The following is a 26346-nucleotide window of genomic DNA, read 5'->3' on the forward strand; positions in this document are numbered from 1 at the left end:
GTTCAGTGCTAGCAATGATCACCTTGCCCAGTGACAAAGCAGCATACCGGTGATACTTCTCTTCATTCAACACATGAAAAGGGCCAAAGTACGCAGAAGAAGTTGTCCAGTCTGTGTGCAATGACAAAGTCACATCTGTAGGTATTGCTCAGAGACAGAAGTACAATCCCTCAAGTGTATCTGAGCTACAGAGAGACACAAAGAGTTTCTCAAAAAGCATTTGTTTGAGGAGTAATTTAAAAGCCTGTATATACAGGCTGTAAAATAATTGTTACAGATAATCACAACAGACCAGTTAAAATTTTTAATATTTCTGGACAGCTAGAGAGCAGCTACAAAAGCTTCCACAATACTGCTTTCCCAAGTAAACAAATTACAGTTGCTACTTCAAAATCCAGGTTCATAGAGAACACCTAAGATAACTACTTTCACATCTATAAAGATAGCAGAAAAGATTGTATCTATGACTCTTGCACCAAGCTCATAACCATTCACAATACAAGGCTTACATAATGACAATTAATCTGAGTTCAAATGCAAGTTACTACACAAAACTTGCCTAACTACTCCTCTTGTCAATGGAGCTGGATCTTATGTGAGGACTAAATTTACATTTATTCACTTTCTATTTATGCTATTAGGGCTCTGTTTGCTATAATGAAATACCTTATTTCCTAATAGAACTGTGATAACTGACATTTTTACATCTATCTGGGAAAGGACACTGAACCATAATCTTCGCGTGGAATGGGTGCAGTCAGGAACATAATTCATTGAGAAGTTTTTTGGCTTTTTTTGGTAGGCTTTTTTTTTTTTGTTTGTTTGTTTGTTTTGTGTTAACAGAGTTATAATGTAATACAAAATTAGTTTTTGCCCCCATAGCTGATTATGCTTGTGGGGGAAGGAAAGAAGAAACTTAGGCTAGAATAAACTATGCTATATGAAGTACTTTGTTGGTATAAGCTGTGGCTAAACAGCCCATTGCACCAGTTTAACAAGAAAATACAGCAAAAGGGTTGCAACCGTAGTCTTGACTTCAAGTACTTTCTGGGACTTACAAAGTGTCATTAGTTGGTTGACAGTGGCGTTTACCTTTATTAGGATACTACCGTCCTAGCACTAAACTCTGCTAAATTCGAAAGTGGAGGGGGGCAGCAGAAGTTGCCTTCTAATATCTGATGCAGCTCTGGAAAACATCCATAATCTTACAGAAATCTAACAATCCCAAGAGTCAATCCAGGAAAAAACAGCCAGTAAAAAGCAGAGATTACTCTAAGAAAAAGCTATTACAAGAAGCCCAGAAGAAGTTCCAGCTAAAATTGTACACATAACTATCAAGAATAATTTCACTAGAGAACTGAAAAAGCAAAAACTTAGCTGACAATAGTCTCCTAAATCAGTTAATACAGCTAAAAAGCTCTTTAAATACAAGCCTATACTGCCATTTTCCCAACAAGTAGTCAACAATTACCTTGTCTGTACAAAATGTAGCTTCCTACTTTCTGTTGCCATAAGGAGCTTTGATGCTCTTTGATTTCTATTAAAAAGTATCAAAACAACTTCATCTACATTCAGTACCCACAAGTATCTAGAATTAACATTCATGTAGATTTACTGAAACAATTGCTTGAATTTAAAGGCCTGCTTTTCTAAAATCACAAAATTAAGTCCCTTTGAGAATTCATAAAACTTCTCTCAATCTATGCTATTCCAACCTTAGTTTAACCAACTGAATTATGAATGCCACAATCAAATTTACCAAAATTAAATCTGCAAAGGAAAATAACAATCACTTTTTTTACAATAGTTAATGCAAAGTGATATTTGAGTGCAGGTATCCTACTGAAGCCTGAATTACCCAGAATTCCAATTAAGCAAAAACTTAACACTTCACAACATGGAGATAAAATTTGAGTCCTTTTACTAGAGATGCTTCTGACTTCAAAGAATCCGCAGTGACTGAACAAGAGTGAGCAAGCAAGGGACTGCAAGAGAGAAGACTGCCTCCTGCATTTTGAATCTCCTGCTAGATTTTGAGTTATCTGAAAAACAGTTCAAAGAAGTTACAGTTCTTCCATTGTCTATTCATCACAGTAAAAGCCACGTGCACAGTTCCCAAAGCTGTGGTAGGGCTTTCACGTGGAATGGTTGAAATCTCTCATTTTTCTACTTGGAGGAAGTTTTGCTTTTTGACAACACCCCGTATGGGACGGTGAAGCAGTTCAAGGAAGAGTATGACAGCATAGGAAATGAACACAACTGATCATACCTCAGACTGTGAAGCTGTTTCAGTCCAAACAAGAAGATTACAAGTCGACGAATGCAACATTAACAGGAGAATCACAGCAGGGAAAAAACAATCAGAGAGAGTAGCTTGAATGGAAAAAAAAAAATTCTTAATTTTTTACCGTCAATTAAGTTAAACAATAGATTTAATTATTATTTCAAAAATCAGCATTATGTAAATGAAAACAAAAAGGAAAAGCCATCAGAGGGAAAAATATTCTATGTAAACCAGGGTTTGGACTCACAAAACACACACTGGTCAAAAAGGTTACTTTTTCTCTCCATCACTAAGCAGAGAAGGAAGTAAGCATTTAAAGATGTACACGATAGGCACACAATAAAGATGGAAAGATGTCTACAGAAAATCAAAGGGAAACAAACATAATTTAAGAGCTATTTACTTTGAGTATACATTATCCAGTAAGCAAATACATAACAATCAACATACAAATGAAAGCATCATACAATCACTAAACTGAAGCACCAGTTTAAAGATGAAGTTCTGAAAATGTTTAGAACTTCAAGGCCTTAAAAGACAATATTAAAATATGATTTTTGAAGGTTACTTAGCAATGCAGTTTTACCCCCTCAGATTAGTTATAACATTCTAAGTATCATTGATATTTAATAAATAAGTTTATAGTCCATCAATATCCAACTAAATTGAATGGCATTCTTCACAGTGAGAATTACCATAAGATAAGCAATAAGCGGCAGAGAAATAATTCACCTTCTTTATCATTTCTCTACCAGTTTAAGCTACAGATTAACATTCCACTTGCACAATAAACACCCGAATCTTTTCAGTCACCCTTCAGCCTACCCATCCTGACCACATGAACTAGCTCTTCATTTCCTGCATTTATATTCCTCAAATGTAACAGCCTCTCTCGAACAGGAAAACCTTGAAGCATAGAATGACATCATCTCTCCATTCCACTCCAAATGACTAATGGCACCATACATAACCTTGGCATCACCCTTGACACTGAACACTTCTCCTTTCATATGCTGTCAGCAAAATCTCATCAATACGTTAATTGTGCAGGAACTGCCTCCACCCTTCAGTTAGCGAATCACTCTCCCCTCCACTCTGAATTACTACAGATTCCTTCACCATATCACATAAGCTGTATTAGGCTTGCGTGGCAAGGTCTTGGTAGCAGGGGGGCTATAGGGGTGGCTTCTGTGAGAAGCTGCGAGAAGCTTCACTAGTGTCTGACAGAGCCCATGCCAGCTGGCTCCAAGAGGGACCTGCCGCTGGCCAAGGCTGAGCCCAGCAGCAACGGTGGTAGCACCTCTGTGATACCGTATTTAAGAAGGGGAAAAACCTACTGTGGCACAGCAGTTGAGAGAGAGGAGTGAGACAATGTGAGAGAAACAACTCTGCAGACACCAAGGTCAGTTCAGAAGGAGGGGCAGGAGGGGCTCCAGGCGCCAGAGCAGAGCTTCCCCTGCAGGCTGTGATGAAGACCATGGTGAGGCAGGCTGTGCCCCTGCAGCCCATAGAGGCCCACGGTGGAGCAGATCCCCACCTGCAGCCCGTGGAGGATCCCACACCAGGGCAGGTGGATGCCCGAAGGAGGCTATGACCCTGTGGCGAGCCCACGCTGGAGCAGGCTCCTGCCAGGACCTGTGGAGCTGTGGAGAGAGACGCCCAGGCTGGAGCAGGTTTCCTGGCAGGACTTGTGACCCCGTGGGGGACCCACGTTGGAGCAGCCTGTTCCTGAAGGACTGCAGCCTGTGGGAAGGACTCACGCCGGAGCAGTTCACGGAAGATTGCATCCTGTGGAAGGGACCCCATGCTGGAGCAGTTCACAGAGGATTGTCTCCTGTGGAACGGACCCCACGCTGGAGCAGTTCACGGAGGATTGTCTCCTGTGGAAGGGACCCCACGCCGGAGCAGGGGCAGAGTGTGAAGAGTCCTGAGGAGGAAGGAGCAGCAGAGACAACGGGTGATGAACTGACTGCAGCCCCCAGTCCCCGTCCCCCTGCACCGCTTGGGTGGAGGAGGTAGAGAATTCGGGAATAAAGCTAAGCCCGGGAAGAAGGGAGGGGTGAGGAGAAGGTGTTTTAAGATTTAGTTTTTATTTTCTCATTCTCCTACTCTGATCTTGATTGGTAATAAATTAATTTCCCAAGTCGAGTTTGTTTTGCCCTTGATGGTAATTGCTGAGTGATCTCTCCCTGTTCTTATCTCGACCCACGAGCCTTCGTGACATTTTGTCTCCCCTGTCCAGCTGAGGAAGGAGAGTGACAGAGCGGCCTTGGTGGTCAACTCACCACAACACAGCACCCCAAAATACAGTGACATACCCTCTAAGCACTGGACGGATGCAATCCAGAACACAGAGTTACGTGCGATCTGGCCCACCTCACAGAAATTGACTATGGTTCCTTACAAATTTCTCGTCCAAGTTTGCACAACCAGTTTCTCAGATGAAACAAACTAATTGGAAATCCAAAAGAGAAAGCTTTTTCACTGAAGTGCTTTTTTAAGGAACCAACAGTCTTAATTCAAAAACTTGCATTTTGTGTCCTTAAAAAAAGAAAAAAAAGTATTTTGAAATATCTGAGGCAGCATCTTCCACGTGCTGATTTTAAGAAAACAGACTATTGCATTCCAAGGTTTATTTTTCAAATACCAAACTGTACAGTGGTGTTAGACATTAGTAGTGTCGTTCTCTCCTTTCTACAAAACCCACAGAATTTAATAAAAATATGAAGGAGGCAAAGCTAAGCATAAGAATAGAAAAGTTCAAGTTAAGGTTGTATAAATCAAATTAGTGCATCCCCTTTTGTGTACCACCAAGTAGTAACATCTTACTGTCCAAATGACTGTCTTTACATACGACACATTTTTCTATAATTTGAAAGTTGCATTTTATGTATTTGGCACATACGCCTGTGAATGATGCAGGATTCCACTGGAATCAGTCAGAGGATTGTTTTGTACACAATTCTGAAAGAAGGTGTGAAATAAGACTGTACAATAAAAATAATACATATGTTCAACCAAAGTAAATAAAGCACGTGTGCTACTTGAGAAATATCATGGTGTATGCATTCCAGATCATAGGCAACCATATATTTTAGAGGCATACTTTAAGTAAACGCCTTCTTAATTTTTACCAGTGACTACTGAATAATCTTTCATAAGTTCCCTGAACAGAGAATAGTTTATCAGCTCCATCTATACTGAATGAATCCAGTGCCTTTTCAGTCAAGGAGTCTGACAGAGAACTTTACCAAAACGCCCTCAAAAACTGAAAGAACTACAGAAAAATGGGATCTGCTGTAAGTATACAGGACCCATCATACTTATAGGACTTGGGTGAAGAGCAGACAGAGTTTACTGTCAGTCCACTCCTGCCATCAAGTCTGCCACCTGTGGAATCCTGACATACAGAGAAATGTATCAACTAATCTCCACACGCGTTCACTGCACTTTACATATCCATTTTCTGATGTATTTCATTCCACATCTCTGAAATCCCTCAGCACAGATGCACTCTTCCCTATTAATAAAAAAAACCCGCAAAAAGTTTACTCCACAATACATACACTTATGTCCTTATGAAATAAAATACAATGTAGATCCCTGAGTAGAATCCACTCTAGAATCTGATCCTTCTTTTTAAATCTTCAAACAGGATTTAGGTTGGCCATATTTTTTTTATCTTGAACTGAAAACAGAAATATATCTTAAACAAAAGCTTTGCTGCATGAAGAAAAACATTAAGGCCTTAATTTCTGGAAGCTAGAATAGTATTACCAGATACCACATAATTTGTGAAATAGTATCAAGGTTCTTTTAAAAAATTATTACCAAATGAGATCAATACTCTGTACTGTTCTTTTTCTGCAAGTTGTTTTATAAGGACATTATGTTTATTAATACAATTTAAAGCAATCAAGCAATTTTTGAGTAGAAAAAAACAGTAATTAGTTTTTTAGAAATATATACTAGAAGTTAGTTTGTCCAATAAACAGGACAGTATTCTGAAACAAGAAGCCAAATGACATCCACTAATACCTAAATGGATTTGAATCTGTTTCCATTAAGAACACTTTTACCTAAAAGCAGTATATTTCATGCAACGTTTTTAATAGCAGTTAAAGCAGCACATTAACAGCGAAGCCATGTTGTTACTGTAGCAACAATGATTTCTGGTAGCCATTTTCTTTTCAGCTTTAACACTGTTCCAAAGCCAACAGTCCTTACTGCAATGTCTGTTTAAACCCAAAGGCGGCAAACTGCTCAGCAGTTTTCTCTCTGGTTACATACTTCAGATACCTCCCTCTAGGCTGTCTTCACTCTAACGTACTTACCCAACAGTACGCTCTAATGCTGGACTCTACACAATTTTGTTTTACACTGATGAAAATACAGCAGTATGGCAGTCCACTTGTTAAAAAAATTTAGGAGACTGAAAGTTTGCAGGACACTGGAAGAGAAGGATAGCAATGCGATTCATTATTTTAACCTGTAAGAACACAGCCCAAGACAAGACTACCAGGCTTCTAGCCTTGGTCATTACACTGACAGCAGCCACACAGAATCCCTTCTCAGATCACATATTACAAAATCACAGCAGGTGCTGTAGCCAAAAGCAATGTCTTAGTAAACTGACATCTCTCTGACTATTTGTATTTAGAAAACCATTTCATAGACAAAACTAGCATACATACTAATTTCCAACTCCTTGTCTACATTTTTGCAGTCTTAAAAATGACAACACCTGAAACACTTTCCTGGCTTTCTTAAGACTTCAATGCAGTTTTTAAAAAAAGCTGAACCTCAAAATTAGTGATAAATGACACTATTTTCACTTATTTGTTTTAAAAAAATTCCCTTTCTTGTATCACGACAGTTTGAAAGAAAGCAGTGGTGCAAAAGCACTACTAAGAAAGTGAAATACATAACCATTCGTAACAGCAATGAGAGGAAATACTGAACTGGTATTAGCGTATAAGTACCCCCTACAAAATACGATCCGAAGTCCAAATTCAGTTCCTCACAAGTTTGTTCTAGTTGAACACGTAGCTATGCCGGGATCACGAGCTCTAATGCCTGCTGTTGCCTGTCTAGACAGTGTTTCTGACACTTCCCATAGACCATGGCAGGAAAGGGAATCTCCTGTTCACAGCCTCACAGGAAGTGCATTTTCTACGCATGTGAAAATGTAAAATATAACAAAAAACTCCTAGCTATTTCATGCACACGTAGATTTCCCTAAGTATCTGTAAACCTCTGTCTATAAACTAGCAATATATATCTCCTACACAAGGTTAAGATCTCATATGTTAGGCTTAAAATGAAGGCAGGTTTATGCTGAACTCTGAATTGGTATGGCTGAGACATTTTATTCTGATATCCCTAGGACAGTAACCTCCAGCAGAGGACAGAGTAGACATTCTGGAGTATCAGCATCTTTAAACATCACTAACTACCAAAGAGCCTGCTTGCTTACCAGAGGACTAAGCTCTCACTACAATGAATGTTCCAGGATGAACCAAATAATCATACAACATAATTACCTAAAAATATAAATTCCAGTACCAGCATTCTTCCTCCAAAAGTTTTGTCCAAATAAACTGTACATGTATTTTATACAATAGAATTCAACTACTGCTTATCAAATTTGAAGTGAAGCTATGAAAGACTCTGTTTGCTAAATGGGTTTGTATACATGCTATTACTCATACTTTATGAGAGATCACTCTGGGGAATCACATATACATAACCAGTAATGTAAAGCCTTTCCTTCATTTTGCAGAAGCCTGCTTTTTCATGACAGAGGATTGGTTTTGGTGAAGGAGTAAAGTTACAAAATGCTAAATGGTTTTTAAGATAAGTAAAAATCCATTCCTCACTGAGCTACTCAGTGTTTACTCTTGGTTTGGCAGCAGTTTAAGCTTCCAACATTGTCCATCACCTACACAAATAGGAAAAAAACTATTTCCTACTTTAGATGAGCTGCAGCAATGTGACATAATTAAACCAATTGTGGTTTATTTTTATATCCTTATGCTAGACAGCTGCATTAGGTCTTTTGTTACTTTTTTTAAAGTAGGAACCACCCACATTTTACAACCCAGGTTACATTTGCACACCTGGCAAGCAATTCAGGGCAAATGCCTCCACACACCTCTTTGAAATGTAGTTCAAGACCACTAGTTATCACTTTGAACACTCCATCATGCCAGCCACACATCACCAGTACGACAACCACAGATCAGCTCTGACACAACACCCACGTCTCACTAGCAAGCTCCTATTCATGGGCCTTGTCTTCAATCAGACAGCCTCCACAAGTTTTATTACTAACACACTTCACCACCATAAAGGACTGTCTCCTATAGTATAATTTCCAAGTGTTTTGTAAAGTTACTAAGCCTTTGCTCAAAAGTTCTTCTACGAAAAACACTTTGTTATGAAGCAGATATTCTCAAGGTCTATGTCAAGGTCTCCCTATCCAAGTTACGCAGTACCTTGAAGTCTACTTTCTACACTGTTTAATGAATTTCTACAGAGTCTCCATGTCAGACTGCAAGAAGGTATAGCAGTTCCTAGGATTCACTTCAAGGTTAGGGCTTCACTAATCCTTCCCTCTTCAAGCTTGAATCCTTTAAATTCTTGTGGAGTTTGTTCCACTGTTCACTTCCTTTTGCTTAGCCATCAATTGGGCAAAAGCTTTCTATCTTTGATTCTTTTAATTAATTCTTCCAAACACACGACAGCCAATGGACAAACTCAGTCTTTCCAACTTGTATTTTTTTAGTAATAAGGTATCTGGGATTTCAAGCGTAACCATGCAGTGTTTTATGCAGAGACTTACCTCTGTTCATTTGCATACACACAGTAAAGTATACCGTATTTTACTGCCTTGTCACATCTGCAAATACACATCTGGCCTAGTTTCCACTACCTAGGTATAATGATACACAACCAGTAAACTGAGGCAGGGCATAAAGGTTTTAACAAATACATTTGAGGGTCATAGTATACCTGCCACCCCACGAAACAGAAAACCCATTACATCGGATGTGTTGGCCACTTCATCGCTGCCATTCTGGTCATGTGACATACGTTGCTACTCATATGAAATACTGATTTCATCATAAAAGCACCTATGTCTACGCCATATGACAGATTACAGCAGTGAATACCCTTGTTCTGGCTACAGGAAAGCATCCTTCTGGTACACCCCCCAAAAGTTGGAAGATTTTCATAAAAGACAACAGCAAAAAGCATGCCATGTTGGTTATCTTCACCTGTGCACGTCCAGCCCATTGGCTGTCCTTAGGCACCTAATCTGGTTGGGGCTGAACAAATACACACACTTGATTTGTCAGTTTTCCTGACCAAAACAGATTTCGCAACCAAACTTTCAAAAGTAGCCCAAGAAACAGAAGAGGCAAGACATACACTCTAAGGTTATTTCACATTGGATTACAGCGACAGTGCAAAAGAACTGGATCTGCATGGATTAAGGTTGTATAAAATAAATACACAGACAGTTGGCACAAGCCATTCATGTAATGACTCCATTTCAGACTACAAACACAAATAACAGTTTTTTAACTGATGCAAAGAAACCTGTATATTCCCCATGCCCCCCTCGCACCTTAAAAAGCACATAACATTGAGACAGAAATATTTTATTTTAGCAAGTAAACAGCTTATGTTATTTGCACTAATAACAAAACTTCTTAAAACAAATGAAAGTGAGCACCTAAGGTAAAGGAAACTTTGCCATTGTCTTGGACACCTGTGATTAAAACAAAACAACCACCAGAACACCTCCTGCAAAGGCTTCATAAATTCACATAGATACTGACTAACATGTCTCATAAACGTAGTCACCTAGGTGAACAGAGGTTTCATGCCTACTTTTAGGCCCATAAATAGGGTTGACTATTAGCTCGTTGACTGGCCCCAGAGCTACTATCTTAGCTCATTATTGTGAATTCTGTAAACATAAAAGATTTTCAAGGTTAGCTCCAGTATTTCATGTTTGTTTTCACCTGGAACACTGAAGAAACTATAATGAACACTAAATGCTTAGAGAATATCCGCGAATGTGAAACCTTCTGGTTTAAATGGACTAAAGAAGAACTTCTCCTTAAGTTTGAGGACTATATATAGAAGCATGCCTAGAGCAATTCTGATAAAAATGCTCAGAAGTTACTCAATTCCTACTTAATCAACTTTAAACAGCTTCGGAGAAAGTAAGAGGCATGAACTACTCTCCAAAACTCTGATAAAAGTACAGAAATACATAGGGTATTACTAAAAATTTAAGAAATTATCTTTACCCAGATTCACAAAACCAAAGAAAATTCAGAGACCAAAGGAAACAGAAAACAAAGGAAGTTACAGGACAGAACAGGCCAACTTCTCAAAAATTAGACTTCTGAATACCCTAACCAAAGCTATTCCTTCACCATATTTATGCCTATCAGAAAATTGCTGGGAATTTACAATATTTAGAGGAAAAGAATGTGCTATTTGTGTCTTTAATTTTTTATGAGGTATAGGCAGTCTTAAAACACTCAGACTTGTACTGAAGGCAAGACTAAAGAAAAGGCGAAGGGATTTTGAAGTTATTTTTTTGTTGTTCTCTGGTTTTTGTTTGCAAATTGTGTGAATTCTGAATAGAAAAGTATTAGTAATAAGAGGTAACACTAACATCTTTGTATTCTTTCAAATAAGCTGTTGATTAACATCATACAGCTTTGGTTTTCATTTCTGAATGCTGAAATCTCCTTTAAGGTCAGGAAGAAATGCTAATGAATCTACAGGAAAAAAAACATGCAAAAAAAGGACAACCTCGAGACTGTAAAAAACTCTGCACTTTCTCCTGCTGAAAATGGCATTCCAGAAGATGACTTAAATAAATGAAAGAAAAGTTAAGATAAAACTGTTTGGTGGAATGAAAGTGAAGTCACAGAGAGACTGCTTTGAACAAAATCACCCCGGGTCCTAGCATTAATATTACCAAGTTGGAAGAAGACTTCGTTTTAAGAAGATCATGAAAACCACAACACAAGGGATCACTAATTAATCCTCCCGCCTTTACATTTACATCGTTTGAAAACAGTATGCATGTGTCAGGACCAGCTTACTAGATGGACCTAAAGCTGAGCTATTTGAAATATATTAAATAGAACTTCAACATCCTAAACATCAAAATGATCACTTCACAGAAGTCAAACAAACCCACTTTTCTCTAAACGGCTTAATAGACAAAAAACCCAACTCACTCCAAATGACATGAAGAAGTGTTCTGCTGGGACACTGCAATACTTCTTATGCAAAAGTATCAACCTATCTCTCAGTTCCTTACTGGACATTGCTGGACTTCTGAAGACACTACAGAACTTGGATGTCTTCATTTTACTGTCAACAGATTACCCTAAATATAGCCTTTATTTAGAACTTTGCATCTTGTTATGTAACACCATACTCTTACCTTGGAAAACAGTTAAAAATATTTTAATTATTTGTCTCTATATACATGTTTATAAAGCTCTGTCTGGATAGGCAGGCAAAGGAACACATATAAACTGTGTACACACACACAAAACTTCTGCAATAATTACAAAAAACCCCTTCTCACTATAACATCGCAAATTTTTTGGTTTTGATATAAGTCATTGCTAGACTACCTCTTTCACTTCATCTTCTCTGCTCACCTCTGCTAGAACTTCACTGGGCTGAACAATGAAAGGCAAATTTCCCAACTTGTTCTTTTTAGCATCTAAAACACATTTCTAAAAATAAATTATCACAGTACCTGTACGGTATTTTTAGAAATAATGTGACACATCAGTTGTATGGGAACCTGAATGGTTTCTCCCAAGTATCATTTCTATTTTTTGTTCTCTCCTCTGTGCAGAAATACTTTATGCCTGTAAACGCACACTACTGCTGGTAAAATTGTGAAAAGCAACAGCAGTCTTACAATAACAGCAGAGAGGTAGACCTGGATAACATTTTATTTCTTGACAAGCTGTTCCTCTTCCTCTACAACCCTTTATGCCAGGAAAGAAGCTGGACCACTCCCATCCACCAGCACCTTCTGCCACATGCATAGCAGCAAGAATCACCGCGAACTTAGCCAGGAAGTCTTTTCACCTACAAGGTCTGGGAACAGGGGCTTGTCATTTACAGGAACATGGCACTCAACACTAGCAATGCACCTACTTACCTCAAATCGCTAACAAAAGGAAAGGTCTGTGAGAATCCGTGCTAAAGCAGCTAATCAGCAAGTCTACACCACTTCTCGTCACAACATGTGTCACTATTGTCCAATATATTCAAGGCTTTATAAGGATACGGAAAAAGACAATTGCTGTCCTAAAGCACTTACAAGAAAACAAGTCAGACAACACAAACCTTCAGAGCTTTCCCCAAAGCAAAGATGTAGAAAGAATATACAACAGCATCTACAGTCTTCTCTGGTTTATGTACCGCGCAAGCCACCTTTCCACCTCAGTTTCATTAGCATTTCAGTTCAGTTTGCATACTAGACATGCGAACTCTACTCCCTTCCATTCTGTAATTGCTCCAAAGCCTCAGAATTTTTTCATTGCAGCTTATCTACGTTAATTCACTATCAAGTGTCCCCCCAACCTATCTTCTTCCTTTTTCCTCAGAAGAAAACTGCCACAATATTTTTTTTTTTAATAAGTACCTGAGTAGGGGGCACTAACTGGCATTTTGTTCTCAACCTCCCAGAAGGTGAGAAACTATTTTTAAAGTAACCTCTAAGTTCCAACATTCATTATGATCTGTATATAATGCAGTTATTTCCATTACATGCCACAGGTTCTCAGTTTTTAAGTGTTTCTCAAGAAAATAAAAGATTAGGTGATTTCACCAACGTCAATATACATATTTTTAAAAAAAAGAAGCAGAAGAGGACAGAGTACCCACTTCACTGCGGGAGAGAGCTGGGAGAAGCCAGCTGCAGAACTGGCACTTCCCACTGCCTGTGATAGCACATACAATCAAGACTTTCTCATGCAAGACACACTCATAACAACTACAGTATTAAAACAACAAGCAGCAGCCCTTCTGTGTGAAGAAAAAAAAGTTATCTACATGGGAACTTTTCAGGCAAAGACTGTCCTCTGCTGAAAATATCGTTTCTAATACCAAGCCAACTTACAGTAACAACAACAAAGAAAAAGCTTTCAGAAAAATTACTCCCCTTCTCTCTCAATTACCTCAGAATTTAGTGTCTTTGGTGAAGGGTCCCAAGAACATGTGTAAGAATACACAGTTTCTTTGCAAAGAAAATAATCATAAATACAATAAACACTTCAATAACCTACAATTGCTGTTTTAGTGGGTGGGAACCTAATTTTAGGATATAAATTCTGTAAGCTTCCTACCTCTTCTAAATGAAAAAGATGAATTTGGAAAATTAAGTTAATATATATCATACTAGAGATAGTTTCTGAAACTTTACAGCCACAAAACTGTTGTATGCGCCCACATTTGAAGATGAAGAAAGATATCAGCAACAAACATCATTAAAGTTACGGGCTTTTTCAAAAAGTAGTTGCCAAGAATTGTATCAAACAGACAGTGCTCCCAGGAGAGCCGAGTGGAATCAGAAGCAAACAGCAGAAATAGTCAGAGGACAGCCACTCGAGAAGACAAAAATTGAAGTTAAAAAGAAAACAAACAACACGCTACCAACCAGAACACTCTATGAAGAGCAGCAAAACAAAACACCAAAGCAAAGCAAAAACACCCAGAGGATAACCACTATCCATCAACCCACTGTCTGCAGCCAGACAAGAAACAAATACCTACCACTTCCTACCAGCAGCAGCAAGGAGCCGCTTCAGAGCTGCCATGCTTTAGGAGCAGACATAAGCAACACTTTTCCAAAAGCAGTCCTCTGACCTCCTGTTGTACGCCTTTGCTGGACAGAAATGTGGGGAGGAAAACCCACCGCTGTACCCATCAAAGAGCCACACTGGGAAGGCACACGGGATAAAGCACAACTCATGCTATCAACACACCAAATTATTGTTCTGTGAAGAGGCAGGCAGGAGGGATTCATTACTACTTTTCAACATAACAAAAATTATATTTGTTAAGGAATTCCTCATTTCTTTCACTCAAACTAAAAACAGAAGCATCAGGTAAAAGACTGGGAATAAAGGTAAATTATACGAGAAAAATACTCTGCACCTTCTTCTGCTTGTGTTCTATCACCTCGTTGTGGAAAGCATTTTTACAAGGGACTGCTCACAGCTGGCCAAGAAAACAGAAAAGTCAGTGATCTTGATCCCTGTCTACAACTGGACAAAAGGTCCCTGTAATTCCTTCCATCCTGTTTCCCAAGATGCATCCTTCACCCCCCCAGCTGCTTTGTGAAGACCATAACATTATCAAGTACCCACTTAAGGCAAGCAAAAAATATAATCATTCAAATACTCACAAAATAATGTCCTTTTGTAAAAAAATCTGATTGCAAATATCTAAGACTGCAACTTCTATTCTTTTTATTTTATTTTCACTCAGAAAAGAATAGGACTGTACTCTAAACCTCCAAAGCTTTTCTAAGTACGGTACGTATACCGTACTACCTGCAACATATGTTGCAACATTAAGCATACTGAAAATACTTACTACACACTAACAATAGACCTAAAATATTCCAAAACCCAGCAATCTGACCTTTATTCTGATTCGAGCACGAACTTCACATCCTCTGGATTAAGTTTCAAGAAATACTGAATTACTAAATACCCCGTCATCCTTCAACTAGTCAATTATATGTAAGATTAAGCACTCAGTATCAATCAGTATATGTCAAATAGAGATATACCATTTCCAGTAGCTGGATTTATTCACATCTGAAACCAGCAACTCCCACACCAAGAGCATCACAACTACATGTACTGGACTGAGAGCTCTCTCACCGTGTTACCGAATTTGCTCAGAAATATGAAGTCAGTTAATATTTAGAGTAACCAAGACCAAAAAAACCGCATACTCACTGTCAGGCCACTGCTTTCCCCGCCTTTCACCTCACTGGCAACACAAGGGCGTTGCTGCAACATTTTATCAACGTAACAGCTGCTATGTACAGTTGAACAGAAATGCAGCACAACTGGATACTCCGTTTTGACTGGATTATTTCAATTTTAGACAGCTTGCTCTCAATGAAGAAACACCACTTACAAGCAAATAACACAGAATTGTGGGTAGACTTTGTACCCAGATGAAATACTTACTACATGACACGGCATCGCATACTAGGTAACGTGACTGGTCCCCTGACTATCACGCTCTTGTCAATTTTTTGAAAAAAACACACGAGAACTTTATGCAAACTTTTTACATGGTCTTTCTTGACAGACAGCTGTGATTTGAGCATCAAACTAAATCTCAACAGTAACGCAGCATCACTGTAGAGATGCACTGTACTTGTGTCCATTTTTACTTAACCTGACAAGCCAGAGTGGCAATTTCACACACTCGCCTACCGAAGAGAAGCCTTTCTACAGTTCTGTGAACAACGTGGGCACGACTTTTCCACCATCACTGCTTGTGTGAACAGCTCCTATTAACTAACGCAAGTTTCGCTTTAAGGGACACAATGTATACAGCCATGAAGATGTATGCTTGACATGAAAACATGAAAAAGATTTTTTTTTCATGAAACTGCACGAAATCCTTTAACCCAGACAGCCCAGTAGTATCAGACAGAATGACCAACATTCACAATTTCCTTGGGTAACTGAAGCAGCAAGGAAAAATGTTAATCAAATCAGCTTATATTTAGAGTGCTCATGAAGATAAATGAACATATTTTTAGAGAAGACAGACTTGTTTTGCTTTATTTCACCAGGGATTTCTTCACACTTTGAAGTTGGGTGGACACTAGTTTCCTCTAAAGGAATCGGGCTTTGGAGACTATGTTAACTCAAATCAGTCTCAAGGTTAATTCAAGTGAGGGCAACATTGTTCAGACATAATGTAATTTTATTAAACTTTTTTCTTCCCGATCTCTGAACACATAATACAGTATAGTCACAATCCAGAGCACAGAGGGAACCAATTCACAGAATCACAGAATGGTAGGGGTTGGAAGGGACCTCTGTGGGTCATCTAGTCCAACCCTCCTGCCGAAGCAGGGTCACCTACAGCAGGCTGCACAGGACCTTGTCCAGGCGGGTCTTGAATATCTCCAGAGAAGGAGACTCCACAACCTCCCTGGGCAGCCTGTTCCAGTGCTCCGTCACCCTCAGAGGGAAAAAATTCCTCCTCATATTCAGATGGAACTTCCTGTGCTTCAGTTTGTGCCCATTGCCCCTTGTCCTGTTGCTGGGCACCACTGAAAAGAGTTTGGCCCCATCCTCCTGACACCCACCCTTCAGGTATTTGTAAGCATTTATAAGGTCCCCTCGCAGCCTTCTCTTCTTCAGGCTGAACAAGCCCACCTCCCTCAGCCTCTCCTCGTAGGAGAGATGCTCCAGTCCCCTCACCATCTTTGTAGCCCTCCGCTGGACTCTCTCCAGTAGCTCTTCATCTTTCTTGAAGTGGGGAGCCCAGAACTGGACACAGTACTCCAGATGGGGCCTCACTAGGGCAGTGTAGAGGGGAAGGAGAACCTCCCTCGACCTGCTGGCCACACTCCTCTTGATGCACCCCAGAATGCCATTGGCCTTCTTGGCAGCCAGGGCACACTGCTGGCTCATGGTTAACCTGTCGTCCACTAGGACACCCAGGTCCCTCTCCACACAGCTGCTCTCCAGCAAGTCCACCCCAAGCCTGTACTGATGCATGGGGTTGTTCCTCCCCAGGTGCAGGACCCTGCATTTGCCCCTGTTGAACCTCATCAGGTTCCTCTCTGCCCAACTCTCCAGCCTGTCCAGGTCACGCTGACCCCCGGGGGACACCACTAGTTACCGGCCTCCAACTAGTCTCAGTGCCACTGCTGACAACCCTCTGAGTTCTGCCATTCAGCCAGTTCTCAATCCACCTCACTGACCACTCACTCAGCCCATACTTCCTGAGCTTCCCTAGGAGGATGTTATGGGAGACCGTGTCGAAAGCCTTGCTGAAGTCTAGGTAGACAACATCTGCGGCTCTCCCCTCATCTACCCAGCCAGTCATGTCATCATAGAAAGCTATCAGATTGGTCATGCATGAATGATTTCCCCTTGGTGAATCCATGCTGACTACTCCTGATGACCTTCTTTTCCTCCACTTGCTTGTTGATGACCTCCAGGATAAGCTGCTCCATCAATTCAATTTGGCTTAAAACAACTGTAACATTGGAGTAGCGCATTTGGTATTAAAATAATAGAGGGAATAAAACAAGTACCTTAAGGCAGTCCTCTAACAGCCGCATCACCTGAACTTTGTTGAAGACAAAAAGTTGTTTAAAAATGTAAAAACATGGCTAGTTGGAAACTCACCTTCCTCAAACGCAGCCAATCAGCAACCCTTCAAAGACCTTTAATTCAAACCAACTTCAGGTGAAACTGCACAGCAAGTGACAAAACTGCTGTATTTTTTTTAAGTTCTCAGATCTTTTGCAAGCTGGTAAAAAGTCTGAAAGCGTTTGAAATCAGTAATTGTGTGCGAACACACGTGTGTTTTACTATGGAGACTTTTATTCCCTCTTCAGATCTGTTTTCTCCAGAAGTGACTTCAAAAGGCTTGAATAAAAAAAAGTGCATGCTAGTAGGTTCTGCAAACACTTGCAAGTATAAGCACAAACTATTCCACAAGAAATTCCACTGACCACCCTTAAATTCGGTGTCCATATTGAAATTAGGCCCACACTGTTATTTTAAAGTGGAGGTCATTGCCACTATTGTTTAACATCCTGTTTATTCAATTGCTGATGCTTCTATTTCAATCAATTGTTGCTGTACTAAATAACCTCACAAGGATGCTTTAAGTGATCAGTGCCTTTTCCTTCTACTAGGCAGGTCACCTGTTGACGTTTCAAGACAGTAGTATTCTCTTTTAGTGTTCACTCAAGAACTTTCATGCAGATCTGCCTATGCAGATTCTTTCTCAGAAAGTATATATCTCAGTATAAACTGGATGCTGAACTTGACGAAACTTAAAAGAAAGACAGAATAGTACACCTTTGCTCTTATTTTACTACAATGCTATTTGCCAGGATTTTTTAAATATAAAAAATCCCATACAGATTAAACAAAGAAAAAAGCATATCTATAAAAAGTTTCTTCAGTGACACATTAACAACTTTTTTTTCCTCTGCAAAATTCCTGTTCCTTCAGTAATTTTTTTTATTAAAAAAATTCAATTTGAACGAATGCTAGACTTCAGAAGAAAATATTTTAAAACAGTATTTTGAAGATTATCCATTTAAATTCTCATCGTAATTCTTGTATAACTCTGCAGCACATCCCTCTGCAGTTACATTAGACAGGTTTGCAACATCAGCTTTGATTATAAGTCAGTGTAATAGGATTGTCACACTGCACTGCTGCTCCATGCACTCTAACTCCTCTCCAATAAGAAAACTGCTGCATCTTCTCTGCATCTAAGTGACCCACTAAAAGCTTCTCCAGATATATTTTGCATTGTCTAATCAGTCCATTTATTCTGCCCTCAAATCACCTGCCGCGCACAAGTCAGGTAGTGAAGAACTCTACGCACCAGAATCACATTAAGTTACCACAACTCTGAAGCACTTCACTCTCAACTGTGAAGAATTTTCTCTTTGGAGATTTGCTTTATAATTTGAATGAAAAATTACTTTGCAACTCGTATAAAAAAAAAAAGTATTGCACAAACTTCTCGGTAAAAGGCATAATTCTGTGGTGGAATTTCTGAGATGCTTATCAGCCTCGTTTGTCCCCTATGTTAATTCATTAATCTATACAACATGAAATGGCTTCTTACTCTAAAATCTGGTGCACATTCATTCCCTACATGCGTCTGAAAGCTAAGTTCCATGACACATCTTCGTAATTGACTTATGTGCTGGGGGGGGGGGGGGGGGGCAGGAATCAGAATATCACTGCAAATGAGATTTCGTTTAAAGGGCCAGAGTTGTACGACACTGATGGAAGCCTATTTCGATGTACCATGCTTGGTTTTCGATACCGCCGTGACTTGGCAGTTTCTAGCCCAGACTACCCCAACAGAAGTATTTCCAGTAGATTAAATGTTAAGTATAAGCCCTAAGAAGAAACAAAACTTTCTAGACTTCTAGTAAATGACATTGGTCAAGATGACGCTCATCACTGCAACCTGACGTAACGCAAACTCTGTCAGAGAAACCGCCAGATCCTGAAGCGGCTGGGAGCCCGAGCACACGACTCTGGTACCTGGACAGGTAACTTCTCCTCCGCAGCAGCCAACCGCCGGGGCCCGGCACTGCCCCCGGTACGCGGGGCACAGCGGCCGGCCCCGCGGCGGGCCAGCAACGCGCCAGCCCTTCGCAACCACGGCGTGCGCTTCGAGTCGCCCTGCTCCGCAGCCAGCGGGAGGGGAACGCCGGGCAGGGACAGCGCAGGCAGCCGCTCCCGGGCCGGCCGTGCGGGCAGCGTGCGTGGCGACCCGCGCCGGGGAGCCGGGCGGCAGCGAAGCGCAGGTCCGCCCCGCAGGGCCCGCCGGGGCGGGGGGCCGAAGGCGGCCGGAGTCCCCCAGGGTGACCCCGGCCGCCCCCGACGGCGTTACCTGGTTCGCCGCGGCCCCGCGCTGCCGGCGGCTCTCCCCGCGCCCTAGGCCCCGCCGCGGCGGCACGGGGCTGCCCAGCTCCTCCGTGCCTGGCAATGGCGGCGGCCGCGCTCCCCCCTCCCAGCTCCGCGCTCACTGGCTGCGCCGCTTCATGTGACCAAACAGAACCCTCCTCGGCACAGCCCTTTGTGTCCGGCCCGGCCGGGGCACCGGGGAGGCCGCTCGCCGGCTTGGGGAAGGGGCAAGGGGCGGCAGCGGGGACCCAGGGAGGCGACGGGGAGGGACGGGGAGAGGAGCACTTCGCCCCCCTCCCGCCCGCCCAGCCTCCCTCCCTCCCCTCCTCCGCCGCCGCCTCGGCCCGGCCACTTACCGTGGCGCGGGCGGCTGCGGCCGAGTCGCGGTGCCGCACCAGGTCGGAGGCGGCCGCCATGTTCCCCGATGCGGCAGGATGGAGGCAGCACCGCCCTCACCGCCAACCGCCGCTAGGGCGCTCGGGCCGGCTGGGCAGCCGCGCCCCCAGGCCCGAGTCCAGCCCCAGCCCGCGCGCGGCGCCGCGCGGAGCGGCGCGCGCCCCCTCCCCTCCCGGCTGCCGACGGGGGGGCGGGGGGAGGGCGCTGGGGGGGGGGGGGGGGGGGGGGAGAAAAAAAAAGCATAACGGGTAACTCACGGGCTCGCCGGGCTGTGCGTCACGCCGGAGTTACGTCCTGCGCGCGGCGTCATGACGTCATCGCGCAAGTTCCCGACCCCCCGCCGCTCCGCGCGCGGCTCTACACACGCACTCACACGCACGGCCCCACACGCAACGCGTGTCCCGGAGGGGGCGGAGCGCGCATGCGTGCGGCCTTCCCGCGCCGGCGCTCCTCAGCCCCCTCCCGCGGGGGGGCGCGCGACCCCCTTCCGCCGGTGCCGGGTGCGCGCCCGTTACCGCCGCGCGCTGCTCCCCGGGGCGGGCGGCTCCCGGCGGGCGCTGCCCGGACAGGCCGCTCCTCTCAAGGCCGGCTGCTAACCGCCCCGCCCGGCGCGGCCTCCCGTCACCTGCGCCGGGCGCGCTGGGCCGCGGGAAGCCGGAGCGTCGGCTGCTCGGCGGTGCCTTCCCCACAGAGCGGAAAACTAGGCCAAGCGCTGCGGGAGCCGTAGAGAGGCGCTGGCCGTGCCGCTGGGAGAGGCCGGCTCCGGCGACGAGCCGCGGCCGGCGAAGGGTGCGAGAGGGGAACAGGAAACGCGAGGGAGAGAGAGGAGACGACCCGGGGACTGTCGGTCCGTTCGGGGGAGCGGGAAGCTGTGAGGTGACACCGAGAGAGTGGAGGCACTCGGTGCCGTTTTTCCCGCAGATTAATGCTTCTGATGGCAAACCCCGACTGAAAAGGGCAGGGATTCAGGGGAGAACAGTAAATGCGTAACGTAGAGGCTGCTTAGATAAATCAGATTTTGTGTTCAGGTTTGCTGGCCCCGGAGGATTTCACACTAGAGTGAGGTTGATTGAGGCAACGTTAGAGGTGTGAGCAGTCGTTGTGCGGCGCTCACGAAGACAACTGAGATTTCAGGAGAGAGGAAAAGGAAAAACACACCGCATATAATTCAAAAGGGGGGAACATGTAGAGCCAAGAACTGTCAATCATTCCAGCCTCTATTCCCAGAAAAGTGCTGAAGCAAATAATCACACATCTTTAAGTACATGGTAGCTAATGAAGTGATAAGTTGCAGCCAACACGGATTTGTCCAGAAAATCACACCAAGCCAAACTCATCCCATGCTATGACAGCGTAACAGGCCGTGGATGGGAGTACCAGTCAATCTGTTACGGATTGACTTAAGTAAGGCTTTTGACACCACCTCAGAGACCTCTTAATTGAGCAAGAAAAAGACATACAGTGCAATGAGTCTGCAGTGGTGCAGACTACATCAGCAGTGCTTCACTGTGGAAAACAGCAGGTTACGGCAAATACGGTTGCTTAGAGGTGGGTATGTCCCGAATTTGGTACCAAGTCTGATTACGTGAGTGACAGAGTGCAGTTTACACTGACTGGATTTGCCAACAATGCCAGACTGGCAAAGCTGGAAGCATGTTGCAGGACAAGAAAAGAATTCAAAATGCTCTTGACAAACTGGTTGCAGAAATAGGATGCAACTGAATAAACAGAAGTGCCAACCTCAACATTTAAGCAGGAAAATAACAATTGCACAATTGTAAGACTGGGAACAGATGAATAAACACGAGGTCTTCGGAAAAGGGGTCGGGGATCAGGGTTAGATCACAAACTGAACATGCGTCAACAGCGTCACACCATTGTGAAAAAAGCTGCAGTACAGAGGGATGTGTAAACAGAACTGTCATATCTAGGACATACGAAGAAATTCTCCTCATATTTAATACTGGTAAAACCTCAGCTGTAATACTGTGTTCAGATTTGGTCTCTGCATTTCAAGAGAAATTTCTTTCAGAAAAGCCCAACAGAAGGAAGTACAAGGAAGGGGGAAAAAACTGAACATTTTTAAAAGACGTGACCCTAACTGAAAATAGGAATGCTTGAGATTTTTTAGTCTGGAGAAGAAAAAGACTATGGGGAGGAAAATACATTGTTCACTAAATCTATTGCAGACAGTGTAAAAATTAACAGTTTCAAACTGCACTGACAGAAATTTAGGTTAGACATTAGGAAAAGTTTTACTCTGACATGGATAAATAAAACTGCCACATAATATTCTGTAGAGGGTTCTGGAAATGACATTAATATTTTTTTAAGACTAAGTTAAATACCCGTAAGAAAAGAGTAGAAGCATTTGACTGTACTCTGAAGTAATGAAGACAGACTAGGCAATGATTGTTTTAGCATCATTCTCTAGAACTGCAGTTACTACCCAGATATCTGATCCTGTTTTTTTCTGATAGAAATGAATCCCAGCAACATTTAAACATTTAATGTGTTGGTGTGATCTTAGGCACAGGTGTAGATATCCCCTTTGGGAGTCTTTGTCATGTCACATTCTGTATAGCTGTGTGGCAACGTGTGTCATGTGCTCAGCTAATTTGCTTATTTGCTAATTTATAAACTTTATGTATCACTATAAATTCCACAGTGAAAAATAATGTGTTCATGTAACCAGTGTGAACCAAGGCTTTTGCTTTTCTTTGTTTTTTTCATGGCACCAGAAAATAGTTTTCCCCAGAATCCATTAAAATTTGGGATTTCTCTGGAGCTTGCTAGTTAGGAGCAGGCAGTGTGAGTGGTTTAGGTTATGCGACCGAGACCCACCAATCTCATTTCATTAGTAATGACTAAAAAGCTGTTAAATAGGCCAATTTTTAATCTCCACTGACTTAGACTGAATTCAAACTGATAGCCCACAGGCAAAAGGCTATGAATTTCATTAACAGTACCCTAAAGCACTTAGTCCCCTAATGAGTGCTAATGTTATTCTTCTGAGAATTAAGCTTGTTTTCTGAAAAGACACATTTGTAAAATCAAGTTTTGGTATTTTGGAGCATGTGTGGACAGTTTTCCCCTGCTCTTAAACACAAGAAACAGATTTCTTCTCAAATTCTTGGTCATATGTGCTCCACGTTAACCAAAATACAAACAATAAAAACATGAAAAAGTAAATATTAATACTACCCCTATGCTTCTTGCTGAGTATCATGTATTTTATTGTACCCAATTATTTTAAGGTCATCACACTGACTTACATATATTTTGTCCCCTAGGCAACAGCAATTCTTACTGCAATTCTGCCATTAATAGTTGAAGGAAAACACCAAATTCTATAAAAGCATTAACTTACAGAAGAAGGTGCAGTGTTTATTATATTTCACATCTATTTGTGAACAAGTAGAATAGTTAGCATAAAGAAATCTGAACTTCAGTTCTAATGCTGCCAAATCTCACAATTTTAATTTAAGAGTTGAAAGATATCTAGAACTTTGTTTAATCCCTCAATTTACTACTTGAGCTAAAAAGGCCCAATTCCATAAACAGTAGTGGACTCTCCTAAAGATGCTTATGATCGACACAATCTGTGGATCCAAAGAAAAATCCACATTTGGTGTGAATTCATGAAGCACATACCTGCCACATTTCATCAAAATGGCAGTGCGGTAAAAGATTTGTGTCCAGTAGTGTCAGAACCCTTGTTTTGATTTCTGATTCCACCAGCTTTGCCACTTATGCTTATAATACATGAAAAGTAGTAGACTGTCTTAAAGGCTGGATTAAGAAGACTTGAGAAATATACACAAAATGATGCAAAATTGGGATTGCATGCGTGCAGGAAACAGAAATTTTAGGACCAGCCTCCAATGAGGCACTCTATGACCAGTAAAAGAATGCGTCTGGCCAGTAAAGGACCATACGATACAATTCTTGAAAATTAAGCCAGATATTGTACCGCTGGCTTTTTGTCCAGGAATTCTGGCAGTGTCCTGTATTATTTCTCCACCAACACAGACAAGGCCTACTAATGGTTAAAACAGCATTTGAAAACCTCTTGAGAGAAGGCTGCTACCAAGTTCCTGCTGGTCTTCAAAATGGTTATAAAAAGCTTAAACCAAGGCAAGCTCTTTCATGTTACCAGAAAAATACGATTAGCTGAAAGCAATTTAGAAACTGTTTCTTCATACAAACACTTTTGTAGGTGAAGCTGCAGAGGGAGAGTTGGAGCAGGTCTAAACTGAAGCATTTTGAATGAAAGATTGCAAATGCCTCCTTGTAACAAACACAGCAAAATCCCAAATGCCTGGAGGGAAAAACTTTTTAATGATAATTTCTTACATTTATATAGCACCTTTTATTCCCTAGGACCCCAAGCACTTCATTAACTCTATGCAAAAAGCTTCATCGTGGAAATATAGCCACTATATGCATCATTCTTTGAAAATTTCTTTTGCAGTTGACACATTTCTTTCAATAACAAAATATTCTGCTTATCCTGTATATAGCAACCAAAACAACAACAGATAAAAGATTAAATGATATAGTTTTGAGTTCTAGAACAATTTAAGCCTGTATGATTTTCAAAACAGTAATGCACTCATGTAATGGATACATTGCATTTATCCCATCCGTTTCCCTTCTCCATTTACTACTTTGATCTCATCTTTATAACATAGCCTTTGTTAGAAAATCTTGTCTTCCATAACATTTTCAAAATTGAAATGATCGTTGATGTCTGAATTTCAGACAAAAATGGGGTTTATGGGAAAAAAGTAGCATCTTTTATTAAATCCACTACTATAAATGGAGAAAATAGAGAAGTTTTTGAGTACCCAAGACATAATGCGCTTTTTTTCAGCTAAGATGATTGTTTTAATAAAATATTATTAAATTATATTATAAATTAAATTATAAACCTATCAAGTTTGTCATCTTTGCCCTAGACCCTCATAACTACAAAAAAAAGTCCCAGGAAACGTGATATGAAAGATACCTGTGTGGTATTGCTAAACTTGACACAGAGTTTTCCTTTTCATCCTACAGAGATGTTTCTGATTTCTTGGCCTTTCTTACAAAGATATAGTACTCATTTCACCAATATCAAGAAATCTAGGAACTCAGTGCACTGGTTGTTTCAACAAACAGTAATTAACATTATTTCCATTGAAATTACAGAAGAACTAATAGCAGAATGTATTGGAGCAGTTTGATTTATTTCAACATTGTAAAAATTGAAAGAGGAAAAATGACTTTTTGTTGTTGTTGTTTGAGCTGTTGATTCATGTTTTGTGGACTTGCTTGTTTCACAGGCTCTTTTGAAATATAGTTGTCAACATTAATTAAAGAGGATTGTCTAGTCTTGTCTATTTTTCAGACAACAAAAAATGCATTTTATTTATAATATAAATTTAGTCTCTGCTATAAATCAAGATATTCTGGTCATCTTTGTCAGTATCAATTAAACTTAGAATTGTCAGTAAAACAATAAGAGGGCAGTAAGAATGTCTAGGTAAAATTAAACCCATTAGCCCTTAAAACCTATGGCTCTCGTAATAGTGATCCCAAAGTAAGGGTAATCCCAAAATAAATTATTTTGCAATGGAAGGATTTTTTGGAAACTCTACCTAGGGAAAATGTTACTGCTTGCCACTGTTCATTGCCTTTAGAACTGTTGTACTGTTCCAAGTGTTGTGAAGCTCCCAGCTAGGAAAAGATTTCCCCATTACATAACGAAGACCACGGGCACTCTGTTTTCCCATTGCTGGGCTGCTGTCCGTGGGCACCAGCACCAAAACACCGCGTCTCGGCCTGCACTAGCGATTACAGAACAGCTTTGGTCAGGAGGGCAGCAGCTCCGCACCAGCCTCCCACAGCTATCCCCTGTCTTCAGTCTCTTGCCACTGAGGAGTGTTACTGTCATCTGCCACCGCA

General features: G+C 41.6%; 1 protein-coding gene across 12 annotated transcripts in view; it reads right to left on the bottom strand.

Moving 5' to 3' along the window:
* Positions 1-26346, bottom strand: part of ZNF644 (zinc finger protein 644) — an 84878-nt gene that overhangs the window by 37338 nt on the left and 21194 nt on the right. For 2 of the 12 annotated variants that reach the window (XM_075424888.1, XM_075424882.1), the window contains exon 1: positions 20655-20767. The exons of 1 other annotated variant lie outside the window; for it this stretch is intronic. The gene's annotated coding sequence lies outside the window, so the exon portion shown is untranslated. Of the gene's footprint in view, positions 1-2269; positions 2374-3821; positions 4032-19635; positions 19793-19987; positions 20074-20357; positions 20510-20654; positions 20768-26346 lie in introns of those variants that run through there. 9 more of the 12 variants (XM_075424889.1, XM_075424881.1, XM_075424883.1 and 6 more) reach the window with 8 other exon arrangements.

This window comes from Opisthocomus hoazin, chromosome 6, assembly GCF_030867145.1.
Source record: "Opisthocomus hoazin isolate bOpiHoa1 chromosome 6, bOpiHoa1.hap1, whole genome shotgun sequence".
NCBI lineage: Eukaryota > Metazoa > Chordata > Aves > Opisthocomiformes > Opisthocomidae > Opisthocomus > Opisthocomus hoazin.